This window comes from Orycteropus afer, unplaced genomic scaffold (genome assembly GCF_000298275.1).
Source record: "Orycteropus afer afer isolate SDZICR_OR568_19922 unplaced genomic scaffold, OryAfe1.0 scaffold00362, whole genome shotgun sequence".
Taxonomy (NCBI): Eukaryota; Metazoa; Chordata; class Mammalia; order Tubulidentata; family Orycteropodidae; genus Orycteropus; species Orycteropus afer.
In genome coordinates, this window is record NW_006921949.1 from 523673 (window position 1) to 547046 (window position 23374).

Here is a 23374-nt window from a genome sequence, read left to right on the forward strand (position 1 = left end):
AAAAAAAAAAAAAAAAAGACCAGCCTTACTGATAGTAAAGAGACTGATGAACCCCTGAGACTATGGCCTTTAGTCATTCTTCATATCTGGAACTGAACTCACTCTGGTGGGTCACTTTTCAACCAAACAATAGGTCTACAAGATGAACAATAACACTAGGGAGTTATGCACTGCTTAGAACAACCAACTATTCAAGATCAAAATGGCAGCATTTGCCCAAGGAAAAAGTTCAGAAGGTAGAAAGGGTTAGGAAAGAAGGAGGAATGGAAAGAGAAATACAGGGAAGAAGTAGGAAGAATGAAGTTATATTGAAGAGATTACAGTCAACAAAATGTGTACAAATTATTGAATGGAAAACTGATTTGCCCTGTAAACTTTCACCCAAATCACAATAAAAAGTTAAATAATAATAATCATAATAACATATTTCATATAGGTAGAATCATAAAAAAGAAATCCTTGTATAAGTACCTCAATGTAAGTACTCAGTTTAGTCTGTATAGCCCTCATCTGTTTAACTGTGTGAATATGACTTATCATAACTGAAGCCCAAATTAGTCAGACACACCTGATAATGTTGCAGACTGATCACTAGTAGGGAATGTATCTAATTTACCATTAAAAGCATCACTCTTTGCCTCATTTAATGTCAATAGTATGTACAGTGACTATATTAGTATGTAAAGATTACAAAGCTATTTGTTGCCTCTCCTGATAACTAGTTTATATTTGACAAGTTATTTTATGTCATGGATAAAGATACACTTTGCTAATCTCCTTGAAGGAGCTCTGGTAGCATAGCGCCTAAGGCATTTGACTGTTAACCAGAAGGCTGGTGGTTCAAACCCACCAGCCATTCCTCGGAAGGAAGGTTGGTCAATCTACTTCCGTAGTGATACCGCCTCGGAAACCCAAGGAGGGGTCGCTATGAGTTGGGGCCAACTAGACAGCACACCAGAACAACAACAACAATCTCCTTGAAGTGGATAAACAAAATATGCTACAAATCAATTTTATTTAGTAGAAATATTGAGGAGCCTTATCCTTTTCTGTTTTTAACTGTTACACTGTACTTAACAGAAAGTGAATCTGAGAGTGTCACTGGAAGTGGAAGTGGAGGGGAATTCAGGTAGAAATGCAGCTGTGATAAATTCCAGACAAGAAGGTGGAGAAACAGTCAGAAACATGAAGGGGAGCAGTGGCAGATTAAGAACTGTAGAGAAATAAAGATTCAGAAGGAAGAACAGATTTAGAATAGAAAACTTGACACTCAGGGCTAAGGGTAAAATCTTTCTCAACACTGCGTCTAGGAGTTACATCCAGGATCCTTTTAAGTTGAGACTCAAATGCATGACAGAGAAGATGGACTAGAGATATGAACAAGCACTTCAATTCAATCTCATTGCCTACACACTTAAAATTCAAGTTCTCCCGATGGTTTAGGGAAGAGAAAGTCTGACACGATTGGTTAAAAGGGAGTTTTGAGGAGCTGAGGTGGATTTTATGTACCCGTGGGATCGTGGCCCTTTGCCGTTTGGTTGTATCTTGTCTGAGAGTTAATGAGGGAGTTATATAAGAATGAGTGGGAAAAATACAAAGTTTTAGAACTTTGGAAAGTAAAACCATAAAGTGGTATAGGGTAGAATTTGACACATTTTCCTCTTTAAAATGTAGTTAAATACAGTTTAACTTTCTTTATGAAAAATGACAGTCATTGGAGGAAATCCCTTTAGTCCTCACCATCTGGGCTCCATTAATGAAGTTTGTGGTTCTTCTTGAACTGTTCCTGATATTGCTTATTATGAGGTCTCCCATTTCAAACTCAATATGGTGGCTGGTAGGTAGGCTGTAAGAATCAGTTTAAAGTTTGAACAAGAGGTGAATTTTAGGAAAGCAAAGTTTCTTGGGGAATGCAGGGAGAATGAATGATTTTCTTGAATGCTGGCTCAATCCAGCTAACTCACAGGACAATCCTCTGAGGGAAGGATTGTTATCCTTATTCTACAAAGGAGACAGAGAAATTAAGGAACTTAACTTCAAAATCACATAGCTAAGATGTGGTAGAGCTGTGATTCAACCCCAGATGTGTATGATTCTGAAGTCTCTATCCTCCATATAATGCTACCATTCAAAAAAGTGTTAATATGAAAAGGAACAAAGTCCTGACACATGCTGCAACATAGATGCACTTCAAAAACATTACACTAAGTGAAAGATGCCGGTCACAAAAGGCCCCATATTATATGATTTCATTTATATGAAATGTTCAGAAAAAGAAATCTAGAGACACAAAGTACATTAGTGATTGCCTATGGCTGGGAGTAGAAACAGGGTGTACCCAAAAATGAGCTTAAGGGATTTTGGGGGGGTGATGGAGATGTTCTCAAATTAGATTGGGGTGATGGCTATACAACTCTGTATATTTACTAAAATTATTGATTGAAACACTTAAAATGAGTGAATTTTGTAGTAGGTGAAGTGTATCTCAATAAATCTGCTTTTAACAAAAATGGTTTGATCACCATCACTATGATTAGCATGTGGCTTTTCATTAGCTTTCCTCATTTCTATGTATGTCATCTTTGATTAAAGGAATGTGATCTAAAGAGATAGAGGGAAATAAAACTTGGCTTTCCATGCATCCATGAAGATGCCAGCCTGATAGTTATGATCTAAACACCAGTGCTCTGTCCTATACAGGAATACAGGTGGGGGGAAGGCAGGAGTCAGAGGAATTCACTCAATTCTTACCAACCCAGCCCTCTTCCTTTCTGTCTACCCGCTGACTTTGGGGCCAGAGAAGGGAGACAGGATGAAAGGAGGACAAGATAAAAAGAGGATTTGTCAAGATAAATAGAGGGGAAGAGAAAAATGACAAGTTAAAATTAAGTCACCAAATGCTGTGTCCCTTTCATCCCTGACAATTGAAATCCTCAAGGGATAGTGACCACAAGACAAGAAAACTCAGGCTGTGTTCATCACTAGTTGGCTCTGAGTAAGAAGTCTGTCTTCACAGACACAGTGAAAACATGTCCTCAAATTGTGTTTAGATCAGTGGAAGTTCAGGCCTTTTCTTTCAAAGGCACTAAATGCCATCTGGACAGGTTCATATAAGTGAATCTAATATCTCTTCTGACTGGCTTGATTTACCAAAGTTTTTTTGTCTTCACTACTCTGATCGTATCTTAGATATTAAAGCTTAGACAGGCCTTAAAGATTACTTGGTATAGTGGTCCCCAAACATTTTTAGCAGCAGAATTCTCTCTTCAGCATAAATGCGGAAAGCCAAATTGATAAGGCAGGTCAAAGTGGCATTGCCTTGCTCTGCCTGGTGCATATATAGGAGGAGGTGGGAGGTGGGGAGAGTGGTCTGGTGCCCTGTCTGCTTGGAATTCCTTTCCAAAGTGACATCTGAGGCCCCTTCCCTTCAAAGAATCTTTATGGCTACAAGGTACACAGACTACTGATTCAGCACAATCTCCCAGTTTTATGTTTGAGGAGCCTAAAGTTGCACATTAATACATACATGTATCTGGTCAGTGGTAAAGCCAGGATTTTTCGTGGTCTTATCTGACTTAAAGTCAAAGTTCTTTGCCATCATACTATACTGCCTTTCACATTTTGTTGTTGTTGTTATGTGCCGTCATTAGCACATTTAAACCTCATTTTTAAAATGTTTAGAGACAACTTGGTAGAGTAAGAGTGAAGACTTTGGAGTCAGGCAGATCAGGGCCGAATACTGGCTTTTGTTATGTTGGTGAAATTACTTATCTTTCTGAATGTCAATTCCTTCATCTATAAACTAGGTATTGTCACACCACTCATGAGGCAGTCGAGAGGATGATTAAGGGTGCACAGTACCAAGCACAGAGATGGCACTCTGCTGGTCCAAGCCTGCTTTAAGTCTAGTACCTGTTCCATCGCCCACACTATCTCCAGAGCATAGCACACAAGAGTAGGGGTGACCCAGATGAGCCAGCATCCTCCAGCAACCCCAGGAGTTTCTGCTGGTGGGCTAGTGGTTAGGATTTCTGTTCCAAAGCTGATACTGTAGAGATCAAATGTGTCTGCCTTGTACTGAGCTTCCTTACATTATCACCTTCTGTTAGTGACAAGTGAAGAAAGTAAAAACGTGGAAGGATTTACTCAGGATTTTTAAAATGAGGTTTAAATGTGCTAATGTGAAAGGCAGTATAGTATGATGGCAAAGAACGTTGACTTTAAGTCAGATCAGACCACGAAAAATCCTGGCTTTACCACTGACCAGATACATGTATGTATTAATGTGCAAATGTTTCACAGAGTGGTGAGTGGCAGTATTGCACAGTGGTTAAGTACATAGACTTTGAAGACTGACTCAAACTCACTGACATCCAGATGATTCCGACTCATAGCAGCCCACATTGGCTTTCTGGGGCAGTCAATCTTTATGGTGGGTTTGAACTGCCAGCCTTCTAGTTAGCAGCCAAATGCCTTAGGCACTGTGCTGCCAGAGCTCCTTTGAAGCCTGACTGCCAGTGTTTAAATCTTAGTGCTGCTATTCACAAACAGTATGACATTAGGCAAAGATATTTTCCCTCTGTGCCTCAGTTTCCTAATCAGAAAAAGAGAGTTGATAAATAACGGGACCAAGTCATATGGCATTGTGAGGACCGAACAAGTTAACATTCATCAAGCACTTAGGAGACTTTCTGTTGTTGTTGTTAGGTGCCATTGAGTTTGCTCTGACTCATGTTGTTGTTGTTGTTATGTACCGTCGAGTTGGACCCGACTCATAGTGACCCCTCCTTGGGTTTCCTATGGAAGTAGATTGCCCCATCTTCCTTCCGAGGAGTGGCTGGTGGGTTTGAACCGCCAGCCTTCTGGTTAGCAGTCAAGTGCCTTAGGCACTATGCTACCAGAGCTCCTTAGCTACCCTGTATACAACAGAACAAAACATTGCTTGGTCTTGCAGGCCAATACAGTATGACAAACTTATGGACGAGTGATGGAGAAGACTCTCTGTTGTTGTTATGTGCCCTCGAGTCGGACCCGATTCATAGCGACCCCTCCTTAGGTTTCTGAGGCAGTATCACTACAGAAGTAGATTGTCCCATCTGCCTTCCAAGGAGTGGCTGATGGGTTTGAACTGCCAGCCTTCTGGTTAGCAGTCAAGTGCTTTAGGCACTACGCTACCAGAGCTCCCAAGTTTAGATTAGTGTTACTATAATTATTAATAAGAAATTTGAAATTCAGATTGTCAAGTTACATTTATTTTTAAGATATTAATCTATCAAATATTTTTCAAAAAATACACTGGTTGGAATAAATCCTTGTTTACCTTGGTTTCTTATATTATGTTTTCAGGAATTTTCTCGACTGACGTTTCCCAGATGGCTATTGCTATAGATTGTATTTTGTCCCCCACAAAAAATATGTGTTGTAAATCCTAACTGCCATGCCTAGGGTTATAATCCTATTTAGGAATGGATTGTCTTTGTTATGTTAAATGATGCAGGATTCCTGTATCTTGGGTCAATCTCTTTTGAGATATAGAAAGAAACTGAACAAGAAAATGAGGAAGCAGAGATGGGGGAAAAGAGATACCAAGGCCCGTGAAGATAGTCCAGGAGCAGAAGCTCAGAGACAAGGGCTCTTCTCCAGAACTGCCGCAAAGAGAAAGGCTTCCCTGAAAGCCAGCGCTCTGAATACTGACTTCTAGCCTCCTAAACTGGAGGAAAGAGGTTTTTCTACTATAGCAGCACTAGATAACTAAGAGGGAGCTCTGGTAGCCTAGTACCTAAGGTACTTGACTGCTAACGAGAAGGCTGGCAGTTCAAACCCACCAGCCACTGCTCGGAAGGAAAGTTGGGCAATCTACTTCCGTAGTGATACTGCCTTGGAAACCCAAGGATGTGTCACTATGAGTTGGATCCCACTTGACGGCAGTGAGTTTGGTTTTTTTGGTTTTTATATAACTAAGAAATCTATTGAAAGGCCTTTGTTTGAATAACTTAAAATAAAATGGAGATGTGAGGGCTCAAAAGTAGTTATACTTAGAAACATTTTCTTTGTATAAATTTACCTAGATTCTTTATAGATCATATAATATTTCTCTTTTGACCTAGTTCTGGTAAAGACTGTGTGCCATTGGACAAGTCTAAAATTCTCTGTGCACCACAGTGAGAGGGTTGAATTGAATGGCTTCGGAATTTTCTGGCTTCATCTTTCCAGTGTTCTATATTAATTCATGTAGAATCACATATACTTTCTTTACAGAGCTGAGGTATGAAAAAATAAGCACCATGCAGGAAGTTGGATGCTTGAATTCTAAAAATAATTTGTCAGGATGTGAACATACTAAGGTCACAAGAAGAATCTGAATTTTCTAATGGTTTTCTAGAGCAATGTGATGAATTTCCTAGAGATCCAACACCACAGATTCAGGTTTTTATCTCCAGAAATTATTTTCCTGACCAGCCATGCCTATAAATTTCACTTCTTTTCCTTCCATCTCTCTCCTCTGTTTTTTTATTTTGTTTATTTTTATTTGTTTCTTGTTTGATTTTTCTGCTTATTTTTCTAGTTCGACTTCTAGCTGATATCTTGCCTGCTGCCTTGTTCTCTTTGCCAGGAAGTTGCAAGGTGGAAGGATGAGGAGGAGAATAAAGACTTGCATCTCCGTCAGTAACGTTCCCTTTCACCAGTTTGGCTGAGGCAACAGCAATTAAGATTAGAGGAGTGGTGGTTTAGTGGTAGAGTTTTCGTTTCCCATGTGGGAGGCCCAGGCAATGCACTTGGCTGTCAGTGGAGGCTTGCATGTTGCTATGATGCTGAACTGATTTCAGCAGAGCTTCCAGACTAAGAAGGACTAGGAAGAAAGGACTGGCAATCTACTTCTGCATATCAGCCAATGAAAACCCTATGGATCACAGCAGTCCAATCCACAGCCCCGCATAGGGATATTGCAGGTCCAGGAAGTGTTTCATGCAGTTGTGGTGGGGTCGACATGAGTCTGAGGCTGACTCCAAAGCAGCTAATGACAAGAGTAGGAGAAAAGAGCTGGATGACCATGAAGGCAAGTCTGTCAGCTTTCTTTGATACATAGGTGGAAGAGGCCTTAGTCAGGCAGCAACAGCCTTTGCTGTTAGTACAAGAGGCTTGCGGTTAGCACACATGCCATGCTTCCCACTGTTTCTTTATTTCCCCCTCGTATCACAGATGTTTTTGCTTTTAAATTGGTAACACTCACTACTAGTCAAATAGTGAAAGGCATAGTGCATGCACACAAAAAGTGCATGCTATCTATTAGAGACAAAGATAGAAGAACAATTTCTTTGTCCCACCTGCAGTAGAATTCGTACCTTGGGTTGTTTTGCCCAGCGTGGGTGGCGTTCTTTCCAGAACTATCCACATAATTCCCTACACTTTCTAACAAAAACTCCCAGTGCCCAATGTTTTATCAGTTGAAAGATTATAGCTCATATTAGGGGTGAGGCTTTCAACCCTATAATAGAATGTTTTCTGTATGAAATGGATGTATCCACAAAGGTCAGTAACCCTCAATATGCTTAGCATTCCACCATAACCAATTTAGTTATTAGTGTCTGAAGGTGGGAGGCCCCTGGGTGATGCAAATGGTTAACACATCTGTTAACTGAAATATTGACAGTTTGATTCTTCCCAGAAATGCAATGGGAAAAAGACCTAGAGATCTACTTAAAAAAAAAAAAATCATTGAAACCCCTATAGAACACAGTTCTGCTCTGGTAGACAAAGGGTTGCTATAAGTTGGGATTGACTTGATGGAAACTAGTTTTTATCTGAAGGTAGAACAAAAATCCAACTGAAGGAGAGAATACTGGGGAAAGGAGAAGAGACACATAGTCAATCCATGGGTGGAGGGAGGGCATTCCCTTTCTCGGATCTCAAAGGAAGAATTGAGCAGGTAGTGGTCCCTCAGTGGGGCTAATCCTGCCGTTGCTCAAGGACCCATAAGCATACTCTGGTGTAAGTGGCAAGGATCTGACTTACCCAGATGGTTGCACAACATGACAAGTGTGATTAATGTCACTGAATTTTATGGGTAAAAATAATGTGGAAATAGTAAATGTTTTGTTTCATGTATGTAAATATAAATATATATTTATCACAATTAAAAATAATTTTTTAAAAAAGTTTGGTACAATTTTTAAATTTGGTACAATTTTCTCCTAAAAGGTACCAGGGCAATAAGGAGAAACAGCTGTTAGTACTACTGAGATAAGAAATTCACAAGAGCCACAGACATTTTGTTGGGCCAGAAAGCAAGCAAGACACCCAATACAAATGGGGTCATGTCAAAGGGACACAGAAACTAACCTAAGGGACTCGCACTGACCAAAGATTGATAATTGATAATTGGATAAAAAGAATAAAATTTGTAGTATAAAAATTCATGTATTCATGATGAAATTAGAAGAATCAAACACTTCTTTGGTCACACACACTCACACACAAGAAGGTGCTATTAGCAACTGAACTAACTGTGATGTGGAATCTAGACAAGTGCCCTCCCATTGCCTATTGAAGTTTAGCCTTTTTATGTTTTGAACAGATCTAATGACTTTCACCTTGTTAGACTCTTCTTAATAGATGTTCCAATTAGAGGGAAAATTAAATCTAAACTGACTTTAGGACAATTTATTGTCACTCTATTATTTATACTGTGGATGTACATGAGAGTGAGACATGTTTAATTCATCTTTGCCTCCCGATTGCCAAGCTTAGTGATACTGCCTTTGTGTACCTTGTTTGTTCATTAAGTTTAGCATTTCCAAACCTTTTATTAAAAGAAACTGAGTTGATAATGAAGCTCTGGCAGCATAGTGGTTAAAGCATACGGTTGCTAACAAAAAGGTTGGTGATTCAAATCCACCGCTGGCTCTGTGGGAAAAAGATTAGGCATTCTACTTCTATGAAGATTTGCAGCCTGGGGAATCCTATGGACCAGTTCTGCTCTGTCCTATAGGGTTGCTATGGGTTGATTCAGTGGTGGTGGCTTTGGTTTGGTGGGCATCTTGATACAGCAGCAAAGCTGGTAGAGTAAACCCAGGAAATGATGACACAGAGCCAAATGTGTTTGGAAAAGAATGATTCATGAGGAGAATGGTGGGTGTGTTTCATTCATTTCAATTTTGACCCTCTGCTGAGAATTTGCCTTTTCACCCCAGATACACTGAATCAGAATAATTTTAACAAGATCCCCAGGTGATTTTCATGATTTTGATAAAATGTACATTCTGATTCAGTATATCTGGGGTAGAAATGCAAATTCTCAGCAAGGGGTCAAACTGAAATGAGCTGGTTCAAAGCCCCGCCTGCCATCTCAACTGTTCACTTTCCTTCTGCTCCACTACTCATCAGTGAGTGGGTCAGTCTCCAAGTCTATCTCATATTGGGCTCCCAAGATAGTCACAAGAGAGTAGAAACTTCTCCAACAACCTGTGATATAGAGAATATGTTTCTATCTGTGGTTAGAGTTACCTACCAGTTGTTCTTAACGAAAAAAAAAAAAAAAAAGAAAAGAAACTGTTTTGCCATAGGCTAGTAAAAATTGAGAAATCAGATTAGCTTATACTTCATGACATTTCTATTACATTTGATTCTTAATTTCTTTCTGGTTTGTAATTCTAAAAACCAATTTGATGTTTTTCAGGTAACAAAGAACTTGAAGAGTACAGCTAAAATCAATTTCTAAAGCACAAATGTTCATTATTACAATGAATCAGTGAGCAGTGTGTATTTTAGAGTTACTCATAAAATAGATATGCTGAATTGAGGTTATTTGATAAAACTATCACCATAACATCTGTCTGCATGGTCACTTTATATTAAATAATTAATCATTTGCCATTGAGATCACCTTTTAAAAAAACATTCTGTAAACTTTTAGCCCTTGATAGTTCAGTTATCTCATTACAGAGACACAGAGATACCTATCTATATATATGAAGCACATCCCTATAACAGTAACTATAATATCACCCAACTTATTTCCTTTGCTCTACAAAATTTTTTCAAAAGTAAAAATCTCATGAAAAATATTTAATTACTTGTCTGCATACATACATACATATATACACACATATGTGTATATATGTGTGTGTATATATGTGTACACAAATACTGAATTTATTTGTGAAATAGATTCTTGTTAGGATAAAGTATCTGCTGAGCCTTTAAATAGAAGGGCTGCTTTAGCAAATAATTGTTTCCAAACTAATGGAAGACTCTAGATACAATCAGATTGACAAAAATCAACTAAGCTGTTGCAGCTGTAGATACATACTACACTAGTTAATATCTTTGTCCAAAATTGAATCCCATCAGGCCATTAAGTATTTCAGTATTCCCAATTAGTCCTCTTGCCTGCAGGCTTGCATCTCTTGTTTCCAACCTATTCACTAAATTCCAAACCAAACTCACCGCTGTCTAGTGAGATGCAACTCATAGCAACCCCTCCTTGGGGTTTCCAAGGTAATATCTATACAGCAGTAGGTTGCCCAGTCTTCCCACTGCTCCTCCTAAAACGCTCCTCTGAGCATGTCATTTCTCTGCTTTAAAAACAAGGCTTCAAACCGGTTCACTCTGGTTTGACCTCCTGCTGAGAATTTGCATTCTTACCCCAGACATAGTGAATCAGGATCTATATTTTAACAAGATCATAAAAATCCCCTGGGGATCTTGTAAACATGCTTCAGTATTATCTGTAGTGGAAACGTAAATAACTTCTCAGCAGAGGGTTGAGCTTGAATGAACTGGTTTGAAACCCTGTTTAAAACTTCCAAAGATTTTCCATTGCCTTCAACCATGTTTCTTCAAATGTAATCCTGAGATCACCTGTATTGTAATCACTTGGGGTTATTCTCAGAGCTAAAGATACAAAAATCCCTGGGAAGTAAGTAAGGCCTGTAAGTCAGAATTTTTAACAAGCAGTACCACATGCCTCAAGAGATTTCCAAACATGCTAAATATGAAGCCTGTTGGCCTACAGCAATGATTCCCGCTTCAGCTGCACATTGAAATCATCTGGAGAGTTTTAAAAAACGTACTGATCTTTGAGTTCCATTCCTAGGGTTTCTGATTTAGTTGGTATGAGTTGTAGCCTAGGCAGTAGGAAACTTTTCAAAGCTTCCCAAGTGAGACTCTGTATCATAAAGAATCATTATTTGGCTACATTTAGCAAAAAGTTCAAAGTAGCAGTTACTTAAGGGTACTAGTGTGTATTTTCTCACAGAAAAAGCCCTAGAAAGGTGTGGTGGCTTTATGAAATCATCATTCTGTTGCCCATTCTTAGTTTATGCCTTCCATCCTCAGCCTCACTTTATAATACAAGATTACTACAGGAGCTCCAGCTGTCAGTCCGATTTCCAGAGTATAAGACGGTGGAAAGGCAAAAGGCCACACTTTCCTCCTTGGTTAGCTGTGTGTAACAATCCCAAACAAAGCTTCTTCCAAAATTGCATCACATGGTCACACCTATTTGCAAGGGAAACTGGGAAATGTATTCTTTTGTCATTGCCATCTTTATTACTAAGGAAAAGGGAGACAATGAACAGTGGAAGGCAAATCTGTCACAGTTCCCAATCTGCATTCTTGGACTTAATCTTCTATCTCGTAACTTTCAAACTCTCCAATTATCCAAACTGGTTTACTTTTTATTCTTAACATGTGTGTAATAGGATGACCATATTTTACTAGTCTACATAGATGATTTCTCCATTTAGTGGAATACTCTTTAGCCACTAAAAGAAAAAAAAAAAAAAAAAATTCACTGTCCTGAATGTCAGAGTCTTGTAGTCTCAGCAGTCTGTCATACTCTCAAACTGAAAGTCAGAACAGAGGAAGGGTCTCAAAAGGATTAAGAAGGTATTTTGTTTTTTTTTTAAATGTCTCCATGGAAAAGATACAAAGTTAGTAACCGCTTCTATTTAGAAAGACAGGAAGTTAGGCAAGGTGCCTTTGAAAGGGCTTCTGTATAATTTTCAGAGAAAAGTATGTGACATGGGTTAGGACTTGCAAAGAATGGAATAGTGACACTCAAGAAATCTATGTTTAAGAAATTTGAGATTGTGTGGACACTTAAGAAAACATTTTAAACCTCTTGATAAATGGAAGAAATATTTTGTAAAGGAGTTAAAAGCTAATGAGCTATTAACAATAAAATGTGGGGAGGCAGCTGGTCAACTCAGGGAGGCAATATTCTACATATGGGAACAAGCTACAAGATGATATGTGGTCAATGAGCTAATTAAAAGAAATTGAACTTGAATCTCATTAAGGCATATAAACAATGTTATATAGTGTGGTTAGGCCGTAAACAGTATTTATACACAATTAATTCCTTAAATTATAAACCTATTCAATATTTATGACACAATGCTGTTATAATAGGAATACCACAATCTTTGACAATCAGAAATTTTTTCTTTCACAGCTTAGTAAGTTAGAAGTCTGGATTCAGGGTACTAGCTCTAGAGAGAGTCTTTCTCTCTCTGTTCTCTCTGTTTAAGAGAAAGGTCCTTGACTCCTTTCAGCATCAGTGGGCCCAGTGTTCCTTGGAGATCTCCATGTGTCTTGGCATTAATCTTCCCTTGGGTCTAGAAGGTGCTTGGCACAGGGATCCTGAGTCTAAAAAGACACATTCCACTGCTAGCTCCTCTTTCCTGGTGATAGCCAACCCTGGATCTCTGCTTGTTTAACATTTTTTATATTTAAAAAGAGATTGATGCAAATACAACCTAATCCTATAGATTATATCCTGCTTCATTAACATAACTACTTCTAATTCTGCCTTATTGACATCATAGTGGTTAGGCGTTACAACACATAGGATAATTACATCAGATCACAAAATGGAGATAATTACATAATACTGAGAATCATGACCCAGCCAAGATGACACATATTTTGGGGAAACACAATTCAATCCGTAACATGGGAAATATATGTTTTTCAACTCTGGAAGCCATTTCCTTTTCTGTTGTTGTTGTTGTTATGTGCTCTCCAGTTGGCCCCGACTCATAGTGACCCCTCCTTGGGTTTCCGAGGCAGTATCACTACGGAAGTAGGATTGCCCAACCTTCCTTTTCTAGGAACCTATTAATAGAGCACGTACCATGTGCTGTTCTTGGTGCTGGAGATAAAACAGAGCTCTGGTAACCTAGTGCCTAAGGCACTTGACTGCTAACCAGAAGACTGGCGGTTCAAACCCACCAGCCACTCCTCGGAAGGAAGGTTGGGCAATCTACTTCCACAGTGATACCACCTCGGAAACCCAAGGAGGGGTCGCTATGGGTCAGGTCTGACTTGACGGCACATAACAACAAAATAGAGAAGAGCCCTGCATTCATGGTGACTGCGAGTTGGGCGGGGGGTGACTGAGAATAAACAACCAAAGAGAACATTTCAGATAATGACAAATACAGTGAAGAAAATAAACAGGATAATATTATTAGAGAATGATGTCCTGTGAGTAGTGTTTTTTAGATAAAGTAGTCAGAAAGGGCCTTCTAACTTGTCTAACTTGACATCTGACTCTGAGAAGTGAGCAGTTATGTGACAATCTGAGAGAAAAGCTTTTAGGCAAAGAAGACAGCTATTGTAAAGACCCTAAGATGAACTGACCTTGGCATGTCTGAGGAACAGAAAGATTAGATTGTCAGTTAGGAATTGTCTTCATCTTCAAGTAACAGATACCAGACATCAGTGACTTAAACACATGTGATTTATGTTTTTTGGTGTTTTTGTCCCACATAGTTTAAAATCCTGGGGATAGGGATTGCAAGCATTGGTTCATGAACTATTAAGGGTATCAGGGCTGCTGTTTCTATAGTGCTCCAAGGCCTTTTCTTCAGGTTGCAAGATTGCTACTGGAAGTCCAGAAATTGTGTCCATTCCAGGCAAGTAAAGCAAATAGGCAGAAACCAAAAGACAAAGACATAAACCAATTAAGCAAGTCCTTTTTTAAAGAATTTCCTCAGAAGCCTCTTCCATGAATATCTCATTTGCTGGGACTTTGTCATGTGGCTTCCCTGCCTACAAGTTTCATGATCTAATTTATATACATGTTTCTGCATACTGACTGTTTAGTGAGGTCAGTTGCAAGTAACAGGTACCAGACTTTAGTGACTTAATCACATATATATATATTTTCATATAATTAAAAATTATAAATTTCTAAGCCAAGTAATGCTTCCTGAGGCCTAGGACAGGATCTTTACCAAAATGGGGATAACGGGAAGGGTGGGGAGCTTAGACAGGGGAAATGAGGAAAGGGGTTCTGTGTAGGAGAGAAAGAAATTGAAGTTCCCTAAGTGCCTACCTCTCTGTCTTTTCAATTTCCTTCTTGGTTTGTTTGTCCATTCATTTCATTATTCAATAATGAATTCCTTTTGCAAGCAGTCATCTAAGATGCACCTGTTGGTCTTTTCTTATCTGGAGCAAAGAAGAGTGAAGAAAATCAAAGACACATGGAAGTAGTTAGTCCAAAAAACTAATGGACCATGAGAACCTCAGCCTATTTGACCCTGAGACCAGAAAAACTAGATAGTGCTTGGCTACCAATGCCAGCCACTCAGAAAGGAATCAAAATTGGAGATCCTGGATAGAGTGGGAGAAAAAGGTGGAACAAAACTCAAAATCATGAAAAAGACCAGGGTTACTGGTCTGATCGAGACTGATGAAACCCCCAAGACTATGGCCCCAAGTCTCTCTTCCAACCTGGAATTGAACTCACTCTCATGGCTTAACTCTCAGCCAAACAGTAGGCAGCCCTATGAGCTGAATACCTACACCAGGGAGATGCACTCCTTAGAACAAAAAACCATGAGAGATCAAAAGGGCAACAACTGTACAGAGAGAAATGAAGGGAGACAAAATTCCTAGTCAAGAAGGACACAAGGAAAGAGTAAACATAGGGAGGAAATGGGAGGAGAGCTGTTATACTGTGGGAAATATAACCAGTGTTACAAAACAAAATGTGTAGGAACTGTTGAATATAAAACCAATCTGCTTTGTAAAATTTCACCCAAATCACAAGAAAAAGTTAAATAAATAATGACCATCTATTGTGGGTCAGACACTGTGCTAGTCTCTGGAAGTATAAAGAATAACATGGCCCCTGCCCTTGAGGACCTTATTGCCTAGCATTTGTGTAGAGACAGATATGTAAATGAATCATTGCAAAACAGTGCTATCAATGCTGCACTAGAAATATTCAGATAATATAGAAGAGGTATAATGGAAGCAGCAATCAGCTTGTGGGTATAGCAAGGGAACACTTTACAAAGGGGATGATGCCACTTGTGCTGAGCTTTGAAGACCAAGTAGAAATGTCTTTCTCTTTTGTTTGTAGCCTTGAGTCTGCTGTCATGTAAGCCTCAGGAGACACTCTTTGTCTTGAGCCAAGGACAAATAGAAATAGGCGTTTAGATGGGTTGAGAACCTACTATGTGCTATACTCTTTGCACATATTACCTCATAATTAAATGAGTTCATCTGAAATAATTAAGATTTACTTACATCCCAATGAGATAATGTTTTTAAAACTGACATGTTGATTAGGAGAGACCAGCCTACAGTGGCCTAATCGTAAAAACCAAATGAGTAGCCTTGAAGTTAGTTCCGACTCGGGGTGATGTCAGGTGTTCCAGAGTAGAACTGTTCTCCATCGGGTTTTCATAGTTGTGACCTTTTGGAAGTAGATCACCAGGCCTTTTGTTGAGGCACCCTGGAGTAGATTTGAACCTTTAACCTTTCAGTTAGTAGTTGACCACTGAACATTTGTGCCACCCATAAACCAGAAAACCAAACTTACTGCTGTTGAGTCAGATCTGACTCATAGTGACCCCTCTTTGAGTTTCTGAAGCAGTATCACTACAGAAGTAGATTACCAGTCTTCCTTCTGAGGAGTGGCTGGTGGGTTTGAACTGCCAGCCTTCTGGTTAGCAGTCAAATGCTTTAGGTGTGCCAACTATATAGGTGAGATTGTTTCACTAGGTCCTTTTGATTCTTCTGATGTTTATATCATGATATCAAGATGATGGCCTTATCCAGAACAAGAGAGCCTCCAGGGCTACCTTTTGGATCTAAGTAAAGTACCCCATGCAAGCTTCCCTGGACAAACTAAAAGACTAAGTATTTTTTAAATCCTTATTTTGTGGTAAATTGAGGTTCCAAAAAGTAGAGATGTTTTCTCAACATATTTGGTGGAAGTAGGCTTTGAACACTGACCTATCTGGTGCCTGTATCTGTATTCTTGCCTCTGCACTGGACTGTTCCCCTTTCCTTTCTTGGAGTGGCTCAAGACTTGGCCTCCTGCTTTTCTACCTTTCACTGCCTTGAACTATTATTTCCATTTAGAGACGCTTTCCTCCCTTGGACATACTTTAGGACAAGGACCTCTTAAGCCAGCATACAGCCAATTTGAAGGTTTTTAAGGTTTCCTCAGCTAGTAACAAGAGGAAAACAGATAGAAAGGAAAAATAACAAATAATGGCCTTACTGAAGCGGCCAGTGGAATGTGAATGGATCTTGGCTCACCGTTCTTGTGGCCTCAACACTTCCCCTCATGTTCCAAATTTTTCAGATTTTCTTTCCCCAGATCATGTCTTCCCAATTTGTTTCAACCTTGAGAGTCTTCTTTCTTACTTTCTTGCCTTTGAAAACCCTGAAAATGACCCTGTGGGATCATTTTTTGACCCAGGCCTGAGTGAGTTGAATTCTGGGTGATTTAAAAACAACCACCTGTTTTTTTTCCGGAGAGGGACATTTTAGCAGGAGCAGGACATTGCATCACTGCAGTGACATTGGCCACCCCACCCCCACCCCAGGACACCAATGAGTACAGAGGTGAGAACACAAATGGGGTGAGGGTGAGGAATGATACCAAGTACTAAACCCATTGCCATCAAGTCAATTCCAACTCATAGTGACTGCCATTGAGTTTCCAAGGCAGTAAACCTTTACAGAGATAGACTGCCCATCTTCCTTCTGCAGAGCAGCAGGTAGGTTTTGAACTCGCTACCTTCTGGTTAACAGTTAAATGCCTTAGGCACTGTGCCACCAGAGCTCCTTGATACCAAGTACTGGAGAGGCTCAAAGGAATGACAGCTTTGCACTGGGATAGCAGGAAGACTCTTACAAGGGTAACATTGAGCCTGATTGAAAAGATGGGAAAAAATCAAGACAAGATTGGGATGAGGTTTCTAAACCAATATCGGAACACTACTTAAAATACCAAAATTCCTTGCCTATAAGCCAGCAAGAGCTCCTACTTTCCTAGGAAATGATGTTTGAAATCATAATGATAATTAGCTAAATTGTCACTCTCATGGGATTTCCAATTTTCAACTTGAATGACTGCCTGCCTGTTAGAGCTTCAGACTCTGAGTTTTAGTCTTTGAAGGTCTAATTTTTAAGTGTTTCAAGTTGGTTTGGAATTCTGATTTCTGTTCTTGTCATCCACTAACAGAGCTGAGAAAATAAGCAAATCTGATATTTCTTCTCTTGAATGTTAATTAGCCACTAATAATTTCTGATTTTTCATCTTCAGTATAATATTCCTATCATTTATTTCCCTGAACATTCCTATTTGTCTTAGAATTAAAGAATCAACTATCATCCATCTCTTCACCAAAATATTTCTGGTATGGGAAAAGTTTCAGTAGAAAATAGAAATTTATTCTTAAAATTATCTCTGATGCATAGTAAACACTTAATGTTTTAAGAATTGATTGTGTACCTAAAACATTTTGGGTTTTATGTCATTTCTGTTCCAAGGTGAATGTTTTAAAAAAAGAAAAAATATTTCCTCCTGTTCTGCTGTATCAAGAAGCAGGTAGGGGAAAAAAAAGGATTTTTCTTCAGAGCAAAAAATGAATAATGGGGAATAGAGTCAAGGATCAATCACCTTTCTAAGACTTTTTTCCCTGTTTTCGTACTAACACTTTATTAACTCTTCACTGTGTACTCATATATGTTCTTGAAAAGATAATCACAGACATTTAAAAATATAAAATTCTTTTGGTTTTCTAATAATCCTCCTTGAGGCCTTGCTCAAAAGTAGTCGTTATTGCAGGCAGAACTTTATGAGCAACACAATGGGTACTTTCATCCCCAAATGAACTGTTGTTGTTGTTGTTACGTGCCGTCGAGTCGGACCCAACTCATAGCGACCCCTCCTTGGGTTTCTGAGGCAGTATCACTATGGAAGTAGATTGTCCAACCTTCCTTCCGAGGAGGCAAATATGTGTGGTTGGACTTTGATTGTCATTTGGGAATGTAGAATTTGGGTGAGAACAGCTGTCCTTTCCATGGAATAGAGAAACTCCCTACTCAGCGGTGACTGGAAGTTTAGTTGCCTTGACCACACAGATGATGGAAAGCCTTAGCATCATAATTCTCAAAGATGTAGCTGTGGGGAGGTCACCTGTGGGTATTTGAGAAGATGAGGTAAATCCCACTAGTCAGCACAGAAATTCTGGTACCAGAACATCATTCTCCCTTCTCCAGGAGTAGTTAACTACACCAGGGTTTAACTCCCATGAATGTTTTTCATCATGAATCACATTTCCTTACTATCTGAAGTTCAGGCTTGAATAGTTGCATCTGTTTGAGTACTGTACCATCACTGAATAATAAAAACTGCTCAGATTATTTTAGGCCACAGTATAAACCATAATAAAAAAAATCACTCAGCAAACATTCCTTCCATAAATCAAGCCATATTAACTGCTATATATGCATAGATTCCATTTGTTTTCTTAGGATGAAATATGTTGTAAGCCACCATGTCTGTTCAGAGTCAGAATGACTTTAAATTTTTTGCTGAATTTTAATATTAGGTTATTATAAACACCGTTGTAGATCTCATGTGAAAATGGAAAGTGAGTTCACCTATCTGTTTAGGTATAATCTTTCCAAAAGAATGTGTTCACCATTCATTCTTAGAAATACTTGCTTCATAAAGGCATTCTCCAATTTGTGAGAAGGATATTCTGTGGGAGACAGGAAAGGAGGCATCACATGAGAATGATTTACCTGGAAGAGAGGAAAGGAAATGGAAAGAAAAGGTCCAACAGTACTTTTTGGGAACTATGCTGATTAAGATGTTGGTACTGCCAAGAGATAAAGGGATGAAGGAAGTTGAGGGGAGGGTATTTCCTGTGGATAGAAATATCCAGCCACCAGTGAGAGGCAGTGTGCAATGCAAGAGCTTAAAACTGAGACCCAGTAGCAGCCCAGGTAGGCAGTATGAGAGTGAAGGGAGCTAGTGGGGCTGTGGTGAGCTGGAGAGCACATGTCCACTGATTTAAAGCAGTGGCTGCTAACCAGGCTCCATTGATTGTTGATTTCCATGGGGAAATGTGGGCCAAGTGTTGCCAGATTTGTAGCCTTTTTTTTTTTTTCTTAAGAGAAGCCACGAAGTCATGTTTCTATGTGAAATACCACAATTTTCAAATGTTGGCGAACAGAAAGTCTGCCAACTGAAAATGGCCTCAGCCAATAGCATCTACCTCTCTTAATTAATCACCCGCTTGTTTCTTCAGAGTACTTGCAGGTTGTTGAATGTGAAAAATTAAGAGAAATGCCTGGATATGTTATCATTCTGTGTTTGGGGAAGCTCTGGTGGTGTAGTGCCTAAGGTATTTGACTGCTAACCAAAAGGCTGACGGTTCAAACACAGCAGCCAGTCCTCGGAGGAAAGATTAGGCAATCCATTTCTATAGTTATATTGCCTCAGAAACCCAAGGAGGGGTTGCTGTGAGTCAGAAATGACTTGACAGCAGTGAGTTTGGTTTGGCTTTGTATTTGTATTAGTAACTATGACCAGTATCATCTTCTTAATTTCTTTATTCCTTTCAGAATGGCACGTTATGAATTGTTAAAACTTGTCAACACTGGTCAGCTTATAAAAGACCTACCAAAAATTGAAAAAAAGGGAAATGTATTTTGGGTTATTAATTAATTGGGATTAAAACTGTTAATGTAGCCTTAGGAAAATGTTACGGAGTTCTTGGGTGGTACAAAGGGTTAATATGCTCAGCTGCTAACTGAAAGGTTGGAGGATCAAGTCTACCTAAAGGTACCTCAGAGGAAAGGCTTGGTGATTTATTTCTGAAAAATGAGCCATTGGAAACCTTATGGAGTATGATTCTACTCTGAGACCTCACCATGCATTACAGTCTCCTGCATGACACTGGTTTTAGCAATATATTACATATTTGTGAAGTTGAATCTAAGGAAAGGAATTATAATATTTGTACATTTGCCTCTGAGTCAAATTACTTGAAAGACCTTGTCTTTGTCTAAGAAGATAATTGTTTAAATTATCATATAGCACATATATTGTTTAAATTATCATATAGCACATATATAAATTATCATATAGCACATATATAAATTATCATATAGCACATATATAAACAATTGTTTAAATTATCATATAGCACATATATTGCTCACTTGCATCAAATCATTGATTTGTGCCATTGATTAAGACCAAGACAAATGACCTGTCAGGTTTATAATAGATTCTGTATGCATACTAAATATTAAAAAAAAAACAAAAACAAAAAACCTCACTTCCATCAAGTCGGATCTGACTTCTCCTTGGGTTTCAGGGGTGGTATCACTACAGAAGTAGATTGCCCAATCTTTCTTCCGAGGAGTGGCTGGTGGGTTTAAAGCACCAGCCTTTTGGTTAGCAGTCAGATGCCTTAGGCACTATGGCACCAGAGCTCCCATATCGAATATTGGGCATACATATTTCAGCTATGTCTAAATGAGATCCTAAGGGGAAATGTGAAAAATACTATCTTATCTTGATTTCTTGTTAGTTTTATGACAGGAATTAACTGAAAAAGTACATTACACATGAAATACTGACAGATGCCAATTCTACAGAAGAGTTCTAGCCATTTCTAGGAATTCAGAAATAGCTGTCCTATTTCTGAATTTCTAGTAAACTATGATCAGCTCCTTTGTTTGCAAATATGGAACCTGTATCAAGCATATTCCCTATTTGAAAATCGAAACTTAATATAGCACAATGGATTATCCATTCCTCTCTCGTATGTCCTGCTGCCTACTTTTCCATCTCCCAATAAAGTGTTCAGGTAACTTGAGATGAAGGTGAAGGGGCTTGAGCTAGAAGGGCACAGGCTGGCATCTGTAGAGAACAAACTCTGGAAGGAAATGTATGTATTTGAAGGCAAGTTGGATCAAATGACTGACCTTTAAGTTCATCAAAACTCTAAGATCCTAGGATTCTCTGATAATGTTATATTTTCATGATAGTTTTTTCTAGTTATAGATTTAATATTTATGTCTATGATTCAGTATCAGTATTTCAAACTTCAGAATTATATTCCTAATGTGATTATATCTTCTGGGGCTTTTGAGGTCTGTAGGGTCCCCAACTCCTAAACTTTCAGTGTACTTTAAAAATTTTTATTATTATGTTATCTCATTTCAGTTTATTATTAGTTTAACAAATATTATTTCATTTATTATTTAATTTATTATTTCTACTGTTTCCTATCTCTCCCCTCATGTGCAAAATAGGTAACTTCTTGCTCTCAATGTAGCCTAACAAACATACTCGTCATTAACCCAAGTGTCTCAACCTGGACCACAAATATATCTATATTTTTTATAAGCAAATGATGATGATTTGAATTTCTATTAGATTAACACAGAAAATTTATTTTCTTCAAAATGTCCACAGCTTTTTCTGGAAGTTCTCAAAAGAAAGTACACATAAGCCCCGTATCAGTCTGCCGTCACAGGCACAGTGCAGCAATTTCTAGCCCTGCTCTCCCAGTCCTGTTTCTGATCCCACCAGTCTATATCCATTGCCCACAAGCTCCCTTAGTGTAATTCACATGTTATCATTGTTCACCTTGAGAAATCCGGGTGAGAGGGGCTGTTGTGAGATGTTCTGAAAGCTACTCCCCAAAGAAGCAGAAGGTACTGAGTTCCACACTGAAATGGGGAGAATGTCCTTCTTTCAAACTCTGTGCCATACTAAGTAGGTTGAAGCAGCTCTGCTCATAAAATAATGATCTGCTTCTACCTCTACTACATTTCTCCACAGAGGTTTGAATTTATTCTATATTTCAGATAGGGATCAGACCGCATTCTACCCACCACAGTTATCTTCTTTTTTTTTTTGGGTCTGTGCCCCACCCAAATTGATTCCCTATCTCCTCCAGGCATAAAGAGATACTTCCAGGAATATCTACAAATGCAAATACCAGTAATAGAGGTGGAGATGTGGATAGCAAAAGAGAAAGAGGTAAGAGAGCGTATTCTTTATGGAGGCATCTCATCTTAGCTCAGCAGTCTAAAAAGGCCATATTAGATTTAAAGTCATTCATAACACAAATATTGATTGTATTCCTATTTAATGCAAGGCCCTGTGAAAGGCCACTGTGGAACATATGGAAAAAGATATGATATATAGTTTGTGTTTGTTTGTTTACAAAGGAATCCTCTATAGCTCCTTTTTCTGCAAAATACCATTTAGGTAAACACTAAATTTTAAGAATTTTCTAAAACTCTAAAGTTTCTCAAGGAAAAACTAGGGTCAAATTTAGGGGCTCTAATATATGGTATAGGAGCTCTGGTAGCATAGTGCCTAAAAGCACTTGACTGCTAACCAGAAGGCTGGTGGTTCAAACCCAACAGCCACTCCTCAGAAAGAAGGTTGTGCAGTCTACTTCCGTAGTGATACTGCCTCAGAAACCCAAGGAGGGGTCGTTATGAATCGGGTCCAACTCGATGGCACATAACAACAATATAGGGCATAAAGAGACTATCAAGCATAATCCAAAATGTACAAACAACAGAAGAGAAACTAGATGAATAGGAGCTTCTAAAAAGTAAATTTTTATGTGCTTCCAAAGACTTCTCCAAAAGAGTCAAAAGAGAACCCACAGATTGGAAAAAAATATTCAGCAATGACATATCTGACAAGCGACTTATCTCTAGAATTTATGGGAAACTCCAACACCTCAACAACAAAAAGACAAATAATCCAATTAAAAATGGACGGAAGACATGAATAGACACTTCACCAAAGAGGATATTCAGGCAGCCAACAAACGTATGAGGAAATGCTCACAATCATTAGCCATTGTTGTTGTTGTTATGTGCCATTGAGTCAAACCCGACTCATAGCGACCCCTCCTTGGGTTTCCGAGGCAGTATCACTACGGAAATAGGATTGCCCAACCTTCCTTCCAAGGAGTGGCTGGCATTAATGCTTAGGATATTGATTTTTATGTGTTCTGTTTCATTTTTGACAACTTCCAATTTTCCTAGACTCACTTCGGACAGAAGCTCTGGT

The 23374-nt window shown here is 38.8% G+C and overlaps 1 protein-coding gene across 1 annotated transcript in view; it reads left to right on the forward strand.

Annotated features, from left to right (window-relative positions):
- The window catches only part of LOC103207280 (regulator of G protein signaling 7 binding protein), a 238880-nt gene that overhangs the window by 2165 nt on the left and 213341 nt on the right, over positions 1–23374 (forward strand). The window lies entirely within an intron of this gene.